The sequence below is a fragment of the Anabrus simplex genome, chromosome 2 (genome assembly GCF_040414725.1).
Source record: "Anabrus simplex isolate iqAnaSimp1 chromosome 2, ASM4041472v1, whole genome shotgun sequence".
Lineage (NCBI taxonomy): Eukaryota > Metazoa > Arthropoda > Insecta > Orthoptera > Tettigoniidae > Anabrus > Anabrus simplex.
This window is the reverse complement of record NC_090266.1, coordinates 301,798,740-301,810,023: the sequence shown is the minus strand read 5'-3', so window position 1 is coordinate 301,810,023 and position 11,284 is coordinate 301,798,740. Positions and strand designations below refer to the sequence as shown.

The 11,284-nt window shown below is 44.9% G+C and overlaps 1 non-coding gene across 1 annotated transcript; it reads right to left on the bottom strand.

Moving 5' to 3' along the window:
* Nucleotides 1-1,060: 1,060 nt before the first annotated feature.
* TRNAQ-UUG (transfer RNA glutamine (anticodon UUG)) lies at nucleotides 1,061-1,132 on the bottom strand. Its single transcript has one exon. It is a non-coding gene; the product is annotated as a tRNA-Gln (tRNA).
* Nucleotides 1,133-11,284: the final 10,152 nt, after the last annotated feature.

The window sequence follows — 11,284 nt, the reverse complement described above, 5'->3', positions numbered from 1 at the left end:
GCCATTTTAGCTAATATCGATAGCTGCATTAAGGTCTGATATATTGTAGTTGGTCTTGCCTCAACCCTTGTCAACATTTTGTCTGGACGAGATGGCATTGTGTAATAATTTGTAAAACCGAGCTGAACGAATGGCACGTTTTTCAAGGAAATTTGTTGCTGGACGAAATGGCAATAAGCCATCCATTTACCCTCCAGGGTTGGTTTTCTTCCAGGGCTCAACGAGAGATCCCATCTCTACTGCCACAAGGTCAGTGATCTGGAGGGTGTGATATTTAGTCAATTTTGCAACTGGGTAGGAGCACCAGTATCTCATTCAAGCGGTCTCATCTTCTATTTTGAACCAGCGCCTTTTGGGGATGGGAAGACCAGACCGGATAGACAGAGAAGCGGGGAGGAAGAGTTCGTGGCCTTCAGTTAGACCTTGGTACCATCCCGGCATTTACTTTTTTTCACAACTTGTTTTACGTCGCACCGACACAGATAGGTCTTTTGGCGACATTGGGACAGGAAAGGGCTAGGAGTGGGAAGGAAGCGGCCGTGGCCTTAAATAAGGTACAGCCCCAGCATTTGCTTGGTGTGAAAATGAGAAACCACGGAAAACCATCTTCATGGCTGCCGACAGTGGGGTTCGAACCCACTATCTCCCGAATACTGGATACTGGTCGCACTTAAGCGACTGCAGCTATCGAGCTCGGTCGGCATTTACTTGGTAGAGAATTGGGCACACACGGAAAACCACTTCGAGGATGGCTGAGGTGGGAAACGAAACCCTGTCTACTCAGTTGACCTCAAGAGGCTGAGTAAATCCAATTTCAGGCTTCGTACCACGTTTCAAATTTTTTGGCTGAGCCCGGAATCGGACCCAGTCCTCTGGAGTTATTGCTAATCACATCACTCACTATACCACAGAGACGGACTACTTGTACTTCTACAGAATTAAAAGTTTATTGTACTTATCTGCACTGTGAAAATAAAAATCTTGCGGTGTCTTAACAGCCTAACACGCAATCCCGCAGTCGGTCGTCAAGGGCGTTCTCTTTGCGTGGAAATAAAATTCAAGGTCCCACCGAGATTTGAACTCGGATCGCTGGATTCAAAGTCCAGAGTGCTAACCATTACACCATGGGACCTGGCGACCTTGCGCTCTACTCACATAATAGAAACATAAGGCTCTGTAACATAGGTATGCTTACCCGGCATGTTAGTTATGTGCGCGAAGACCATGTGATCAAATTTTAGTTTCTGATATAAGCGCTCACTTCTCAGTGTCTTGAAGAGCGATATATTTGGCCGGAGATACAACTGGGTAGGAGGTCCAGTATCTCTTCCAAGCAGCCTCATCTTCTATTCTAAACAGGGGTCTGTTAGTGTATGGGAAGACTGGAATGGAGAGGTAGGTAGAGGGAAGCTAGCACCCGTGGTCGTAAGTTAGGTAGCCTCCCGGCATTTGCTTTAAAAAAACATTGGAATCTGCGGGAGACCATTTCGAGGATGCTGAGGTGGAAAACGAATCCACCTCACTCAGTTGAACTCTTGAGGCTGAGTGTACACCGTTCCAGTACGCGTGACACATTTCAAATTGATTGTCACAGCCGGGAATGGAAACCGGTCTTCCGTTGGTGGCAGCTAAGCACATTAAATACTACAGGAAGTAGTAATAATGATAATAATCTTTCTTTCTTAATTTACTAACCCGCCAGGGTGGGTTTTTTCCCTCGGACTCAGCGAGGGATCCCACCCCTACTGCGTCAAGGGCATTGGGTCGGATTTGCCTGGAGGAGAAGTAGGAAGAAACGAAGAACCACTTCCAGGATGGCTGAGATGGGAATCGAATCCACCTCTACTCAGGTGACAACCCGAGGCTGAGTGGACACCGTTCCAGCCTTCGTACCACTTTTCAAACTTCGTGGCAGAGCCGGGCATCGAACCCGAGCCTCCAGGGGTGGCATGTAATCACACTAACCACTACATAATAATAATAATAATAATAATAATAATAATAATAATAATAATAATAATAATAATAATAATAATAATAACAACAACAACAACAACAGAAGTTTAGATCCGTATTTTGGTATAATGTTCATGTCATGAAGGTGTTAGATCTACGAATACATGTTTATTCACACCATTCACACAGGTCTAAAATAAACTTCAGACATTGCTCCATATTTTGTGCCAGATGTTGAACGCGTTGCCGGTGTGGATTCCATGGTGTAACCGTAAACACTCTGTCACCAGCGATCCGAGTTCAAATCATGGTGGAACGTAGTGTTTTCACTTTAAAGAAACAAAATAAGCCAATAACACAAACTAGGCGGAAAGAGTTCTTTTTATCTTATTGACAAGTATTATTATTTTTCGATACATTGATTGTAATAACGATCATACCTAATACTGTACATTAATGTTCTTCTTAATCTGCTTACCCTCCAGTGTCGGTTTTTCCCTCGGACTCAGCGAGGGATGCCACCTCTACCGTGTCAAGGGCAGTGTCCTGGAGCTTCAGACTCTGGGTCGGGGGATACAACTGGGGAGGATGTCCAGTACCTCGCCCAGGCGGCCTTACCTGCTATGCTGAACAGGGGCCTTGTGGGGTGATGGGAAGATTGGAAGGGATAGACAAGATAGAGGGAAGGAAGCGGCCGTGGCCTTAGGTTAGGTACCATCCCGGCATTTGCCTGGAGGAGAAGTGGGAAACCACGGAAAACCTCTTCCAGGATGGCTGAGGTGGGAATCGAACCCACCCCTACTTATTTGTCCTTCCGAGGCTGAGTGGACACCTTTCCAGCCCTCGTACCACTTTTCAAATTTCGTAGCAGAGCCGGGAATCGAACCCACCTCTACTCATTTGTCCTCCCGAGGCTGAGTGGACCCTTTTCCAGCCCTCGTACCACTTTTCAAATTCCGTGGCAAAGTCGGGAATCGAAAACGGGCCTCCGGGGGTGGCAGCTAATCGCACTAACCACTACACCACAGAGGTGGACTCTTATACTTCTACAGAATTAAAATTGTATTATGCTTATGTGCACTGTGAAAATAACAAACTTGAGGACTACACGATGATCTACTCCAGACTGGTCATAACAGCCTAACACGCAATTTTGTAATCGTCATAGTTTGCTCCGTCAGGTCGGTCGTCGAGGCGATCTGTTCGCGTGGAATTAAAATGTGAGGTCTTACCGAGATTTGAATTCGGAGCGCTGGATTCCAAGTCCACAGGGCTAACCGTTACACCATAGGGCCTAGCTGCGGGGTGCTCTACTCACGTAATAGAAACATTAGGTTCTGTAACATAGGTATGTTTACCCGGCATGTGCGAAGGCCATGTGATAAAAATTTAGTTTCTGCTATAACTGCTCACTTCCCAATGTCTGGGAGCGCGAGATATTTGGTCGGAGGTACATCTGGGTAGGAGGTCCAGAATCTCATCCAAGCATCTTCATTTTCTATTCTGAATAGGGGCCTATTAGCGTATTGGAACACTGGAATGGGGAGGTAGGTAGAGGGAAGCTAACGACCGTGGTCTTCAGTTAGGTAGCCTCCCGGCATTTGCTTTCTAAAGAATGGGAAGCTGAGGGAGACCATTTCGAGGATGCTGAGGTGGAAGAAGAATCCACCGCCACTCATTTGAAGTCTCGAGGCTGAGTGGACACCGTTCCAGTACTCGTACCATTTTTCAGATTGGCACAGACGGGAATAGAAACAGGTCCTCCGTTGGTGGCAGCTATGCACACTGTAACGGTTCAAATCCCGTTACAAGATGATATCTGTATTTTATTATTTTATCTGTATTATTATTGTTATTATTATTATTATTATGTCAGTATAATTATTTTATCTATGAGATTACTATTACTTTGTTATAATTATTATTTGTAATTGAGTGTATGCATGTATACGTATATGTAGATTAACATTAAATACCTGTACAGTGAGAGTTTCTGTATATCAGATGTGGATGTGACGTTGTGATATTGCTATACTACTGGCGATTCTGCCAAGTCATTGCTATGTCATGGCTACGTCATCGTATTCAGTTAGCACTGAGCTCACTTTCTTTGAGAAACCCAGCGAGCCGGAGGGCATTTCACCATTACATGCAACAGTTTGAGGCGTTGTGGGAGTATGTCATTGTTATTTCTGGAGATTACGTAGCTGTGTCAACCAACGTCTATAAAAGGTGGATGCATATTGTAGCGTCAGTCATTGGTTAAACGGAAGCTGAACAGTGAAGTAGTCTACTAGATGAAGAGGCCTCAGTCGGTCAGTCAACGAGTGTGAACGAGAGATGGAGAAGACTCAGTGAGCCATTAATCATTGGTCATTGAGAGAGTGAGGCCAAAGTTAGCTGGTCGCTCACTTAGTTGAAGACACGGACGCAAGGGCTTACCATGGAGTCAGAGAGGGATACCATATTGACTTACAAAGAAGTCAGATGATATGGAGAGAAGCAGTCACAAGGATGTATCACCAAGTTAGGCGTGGCACATCTACAGTAAACACCAGATCAAAAGAATACGTCGTAATTACACTCAAAGTGTTGAAGGTACAGTCAAGTGAATCAGTGAGGGAAATATTTCGTATAAATTGTTAAATGTCCGGTCAAGAAGAATTCAAATTCATGCCTAGTTTCTTTCAGTTGCAATGTCATAATTTCATATTCTCATCTGTTTTATCGCAACAAGACTCACTATTTTTTATATATTATTTAAAGAATATATTTTGTTCTATCAAACGAATTCATAGTTTTATTTCAATGACAGTAAAAATCTTAACCTCAAAATTAATGAGGAAACCGAACGCCGATCTCCTTTTCCCAGAACTTATATGGTATGTTGTCAAACCCACACCCTAGAGATAGCCGAGATTCTCATTCTATTATTGCTGCACTGAGTGGAAGCTGGCGCCCTTCAAATAACGTATGTGTAAGTAAGCAGGTAACAAGTAAGTGTGAGTACAAGGTCCGACGAGTGTGTATTTTATTTAATGAATGTTAATTTTCATAATTTCCATTTTCAATGCAGATATTCATATTTTTCAAAATAAATTCAAATTGATATGTTTCAGAAGTTAGGAAAGTCTCAGCACTAACTACAAGACATGCGCGGAAGTAATAATAATAATAATAATGAAAATTGTAATAACAGGAGTTTAGATCCGTATTTTGTTTAATTGCTTATATAATGAAGGTGTTAGATCTACCAATACATGATCAACATGAGAAATATGACTTGAGATGATGACGATCGCTACTTGTTGGCAGCATTCACACAGGTCTAAAATAAACTTCAGACATTGCTCCATATTTTGTGCCACATGTTGAACGCAGTGCCGGTGTCGATTCCATGGTGTAATCGTAAACATTCTGGACTCTGAAACCAGCGATCCGAGTTTAAATTCCGTTGGAACGTACTCGTAGTATTTTCACTTTAGGGAAAGAAAATGCGAATAAGTTACACTGGAAGAATAAGCCAATAACACAAACTAGGTGGAGAGCGTTGTGTATATGTTACTGACAACTTTTATTATTTCTCGATGTCCGGCTCCATGGCTAAATTGTTAGCGTGCTGGCCATTGGTCACAGGGGTCCCGGGTTCGATTCCCGGCAGGGTCGGGAATGTTAACCATCATTGGTTAATTTTGTCGTCTTAATCATCATTTCATCCTCATCACAACGCGCAGGTCGTCTACGGGAGTCAAATCAAAAGACCTGCACCTGGCGAGCTGGACATGTCCTCGGACACTCCCGGCACTAAAAGCCATACGCCATTTCATTTCATTATTTCTCGATACATTGATTGTAATAACGATCATAGCTAATACTGCACATTAATGTTAATTGTTGTTGTATGTAGTGTGTACAGCCTGTGAACTGGGAAGGGAATCTTCGACAAGTCACCTAAAATAACCTTACATTGTAATCAAACAACAGCAGACCGAGCAATGCCAAAATATCTGCGATTAAATTGTAATAAAGATGTTTAGTCTTTCCTTTTTCTTTATCTTGTTTACCATCCAGGGTTGGATTTTCCCTCGGACTCAGCTAGGGATCCCTCTTCCACCACCTATAGGGCAGTGTCCTGGAGCGTAGGGGCCGGCGGATACAGCAGGGGAGGGAGACCAGTCTCCCGCCTAGGTGGCCTTAAACTGCTATGCCGAACAGGGGGTTTGTGGGGGGGGATGGAAAGTCGGAGGGGATAGACAGGGTGGAGGAAAGGAAGTGGTCGTGGCCTTATATTAGGTACCATACCGGCATTTCCCTGTCGGAGAAGTGGAACACCACGGAAAACCACTTCGAGAATGGCTGAGGCGGGAATCGAACCCACTATACTCAGTTGACCTCCCAAAGCTGAGTGGACCCCGTTCCAGCCCTTGTACCACATTTCAAATTTCGTGGCAGAGCGGGGAATCGAACCCGGAATATTTTTATTTATTTATTTATTTATTTATTTATTTATTTATTTATTTATTTATTTATTTATTTATTTATTTATTTATTTATTTATTTATTTATTTATTTATTTTATTATTTATTTAGTCCGTTTCCCACCAAGTTTAGTTCTTTTTCCGGACTCAGCAACGGATCCCACCTCCACCGCCAGGTCAGTGTCTGGAGGGTGAGACCTTCGTTCGGGGATAAAACGGGGAGGAGGACCAGCAAGCGGCCCAAGCGGCCCAAGCGTCCTTGCAGTGGGATGGGAAGGTTGGAAGGGATAGATAGGAAAGAGGAAGGAAACGACTACGGCCTTCAGTTAGCTACCATCCCGGTATTTGCCTGGAGGAAAAGTGGGAAACCGCGCAAAACCAATTCGAGGAGGGCTGAGTTTGGATTCAAACCCCAAATCCACTACTCAGTTGGTGTCCCGAGACTGAATGGACCCCGTTCCAGTCCTCGTACTACTTTCGAAATTTCGTGTATGAGCCGGGAATTGAACACGGCCATCCTTGGATGACAGCTAATCATACTAACCACTTCAGCACAAAGATGGTTTCCAGCAGAATTAAATAAAAAACAATGTCCAACTTAACTAATATCTTCTTAATGTACGGTATTACTTTACTGCAATTTACGAAAGAAAGTCGTATTCCATTCCTCATATCTAATTTTCTCTCTTCTTTCCTAAGGCAGTACCATACTATATACCTCGTTTGCTAAGAAATCCTAGACCTAAAATGTGAAGAGAAATAATCGGGGTAGTACATGTGAACTCCCAGGAGTAAAGGAATAATGAAATCTAGCAAAAAAATGACCCTTTTCCGACAGTAAGTAACAGCACAGGAATAGTTTTTGCCGTTATTGTTATATGTTGTCATTGAAAGTGGGTCGATATTTCTAATTATACATTTTTATGTGCACATTTTACGTTTGTTACTGTAATGCATGTAACTGAGAACGGCATTTCAACGTACTGTTATTAGTGTTTTGTGATTTATTAATTTATTTTACATGTCACGATTTACTGATCATTGCCGTTAAAAGTTAGTGATTTTCAACTTTGCTTGAAGTAGGATTATGGACGAAGGTCGAATATCTATTTATGTTTTAATACCCATTTTAGAAGGTAAGGTAATACAATTTCTCGGTTTTAATTTTGGAAATGCGGTTTATGTGAAATATAATTATTTTTCGGATATCGTGAACATTATCGGCATTTATTATCTTATATAGCATCGCATTCATCTAATCCTAAAAAAGCAGTAAAACTACACCGAGGGCGGCCCTAGTCCACCATTATATTGAATTTTGCATTACGGTCTGGTATATACAGGGGCTGCCTGGCCGAGGCGGTAAAGGCGTGCTCGGTTCGCCCGGAAGGACGTGGGTTCGAATCCCCCACAGGAAGTCGTAAACTGTAAGAAAAGAGATTTCCACTTCAGGAGGTGCATGTGGCCCTGAGGTTCACTCAGCCTACACCAAAAATGAGTACCAGGTTAATTCCTGGGGGCAAAGGCGGCCGGGCGTAGAGCTAACCACCATACCCCATCCTGTGTCGAGGTTAACAATGGTGGAAGCCTTTACCTTCCACTCCTTCAAGGGCCTCCATGGCCTGTACGGAGGTGACTGCTTTTTTTGCTGATATATACATTTTAGTTCGTCTTCTCTAATCTGTGTGATGGGCGTAATTTTTTCACATTTTCTCATATCATCAATGACCTATACACATACACAAGAATCCTCTTCTACCTCCATTTTATCCGTCTTCGGTATCTCCAGAATGCCATTTCACCCAGCATATTATATCCCCTCAAAGCCATCTACCTATGTTAAATATAATTATTTTTCAGATATTCTTAATCAACAGCTAACACCCGTCACTAACCCCCTATTCCCAACATGATCCTCTGCTCCTAGATAACAACTAACATAGAAAGTAACACGCGAAGACACTGCAGAAGCGAACGCAGGTCAAATACTCCCTCCCAAACATTTCATTATCTCGAAATTTAACAACTTTGCAACTTGAATAACGTGATACATTGTGGATGGAGAGCGGGTGTAGCTGCTAGTAGATTATAGAAAGGATCATGGCTAATACACTGACTGAGCAAGTGTCATGGGATAGCGGAGCACTGATGCGCAGCTGTGTTGTCTGCGCACAACACGCCCCTTGTGCCAGCGGCAGTTGTATAGGAGACATTGTGAGCAGTGGCTGTGCATGTGACAGGTGTAATATGGCACGTCGTCGAGAGCTGACATCGTTCGAACGGGGTATGGTGGTCGGTGTCGACGGATGGGAAGTGTGATTTCGGAAGTGGTGCGGGAATTCGGCTTCACATGATCAACCGTGTCCAGGGTGTATCGTGAATGGTTGAATGCGGGTGTCACCGTCCACAACAGACAAACGACCGGTCGTGCAGCCACCCTCGATGACCGTGACCGGCGACATTTGAGACGGATTGTCAATAGTGACAGACGGGCAACCGTGCAATTAATCACGGCTCACTTCAACACAGGCCAAGCTAGACACGTCTCCCAGTGGACAATCCGTAGGAACATGGGTTCTATGGGGTATGGGAGCCGGCGCCGCACACGGGTGCCACAGTTAACCCAACGTCATCGGGCACAACGACGCGCATTTGTCGCCAGTCACCAGGGATGGGCACTGGAACAATGGCGTAACGTGGTATGGTCGGACGAATCACGATTTCAACTGCACCCTGACGATGGGAGGCACCGTGTATGTCGCAGACCACATGAAGCGATGTATCCCGCCTGCCTCGAAGGTGTGGTCCAGGGCGCTGGTGTCTCTGTTATGGTCTGGGGTGCATTTTCCTGGTAGGGAATGGGCCGCCTAGTTGTTCTGGAAGAGATTTTGAATGGTACGCGGTATCTTGAGCTGCTCGGGACCATCTCCACCCATTTTTGGCCTTCCAGCGCCCAGACGGTTCTGCGGTGTTTCAAGATGATAACGCGCCGCTACATCGCTCCCATGTCGCTCGGGAATGGTTCCAAGAACATACAGCGGAGGTCCAACGACTGCCATGACCACCCAGGAGCCCCGATATGAACCCTATCGAGCATATCTGGGATGTCCTGGAATGCAGGTTCAGTGCCATGGATACTGCACCCACGAACAAACCAGCATTGCGGCCGCTCTGCAAACGATTTGGTGTCAGCTGCGTCCCGAGGACTACCAGGGACTTGTAGACTCACTTCCACAGCGTCTCACTGCAGTTCGCAGGGCCAGATGAGGACCCACACGCTATTAGGTGACTATCCCATGACATTTGTAGATTTCTGTTAAATTATTGTAGTTATATTGTGTATGTAGTCTATGAATGGAGAACGGATTCTTGGACGAGTCACGCAATATATCACACTTTAATATAAAACAGTCCGCCTGTGTGGTGTAGTGCTTAGCACGATTAGCTGCCACCCCCGGAGGTCCGGGTTCGATTCCCGGCTCTGCCACGACATTTGAAAAGTGGTACGAGGGCTGGAACGGGGTCCACTCAGCCTCGGGGGGTCAACTGAGTAGAGGTGGGTTCGATTCCCACCTCAGCCATCCTGGAAGTGATTTTCCGTGGTTTCCCACTTCTCCTCAAGGCAAATACCGGGTAGGTACCTAACATAAGGCCACGGCTGCTTCCTTCCCTCTTCCTTGCCTGTCCCATCCAATCTTCCCATCCCTCCACAAGGCCCCTCTTCAGCATAGCAGGTGAGGCCGCCTGGGCGAGGTACTGGTCATTCTCTCCAGTTATATCCCCTGACCCAAAGTCTGAAGCTCCAGGACACTGTCCTTGAGGCGTAAGTGGTAGTATCCCTCGCTGAGTCCGAGGGAAAAATCGACCCTGGAGGGTAAACAGACTAAGCAGAAGAAGAAGATAAAACAACAGCAGACAGAGAATTGACAGGTAATAATTATACCATTATATTTATTTTATTCAATTACCCTCTAGGGTTGGTTTTCATCCCGGACTCAACGAGAGACCCCACCTCTACACCCTCAAGGTCAGTGTCCAGGAACGTGGGATATTTGTTCAGGGTTACAACTGTGTAGGAGCACCAGTATCTCGTCCAAGCTGTATCATATTATATTCAGAGCTGGGGCGTTTTGAGGATAAGATCGGAACGGACAGACAGGGAAGGAGAGAGAAAGCGGTCATGGTCGTAAGTTAGGCCTAGGTACCATGACGGCATTTACTTGGAGGAGAGGTGGGCAAACACGGAAAACCACTTCGAGGATGGCTGAGGTGGGAATCGAATCCCCCGAATCCCCTCTACTCCATTGACCTTAAGAGGCTGAGTAAACCCCATTCCAGCCTTCGTACCACGTTTCAAATTTTTTGGAAGAGCCTAAAATTGAATCCAGCCCTCGGGAGGTGGCAACTAATAACACTACCCACTTATACTTCTAAATAATTAAAATTTTATTATACATATCTGCACTGTGAAAATAACAAACTTGCGGAGTACACGAAGTAGGCTACTACTTCAGTCTGGTCCTCACAGAGTAACACGCAATCCTGTAGTCAGAGTTTGTTCCGTCACGTCGGTCGTCAAGGGCGTTCTCTTCATGTGGAATTAAATTTGAAGGCCCATCGAGATTTGAACTCGGAACGCAGGATTCAAAGTCCGCAGTGCTAACCCTTACACCATTGGAAATGACGTCGTGGCGTTCTACTCACGTAATAGAAATATAAGTCTCTGTAACATGGGTATGCTTAACCGGCACGTTTGTTATGTGCGCGAAGGCCATGTGATCAAAATTCATTTTCTGCTATAACCGCTCACTTCTCAGTGTCTTTGAGTGCGAGATATTTGGTCGGAGATA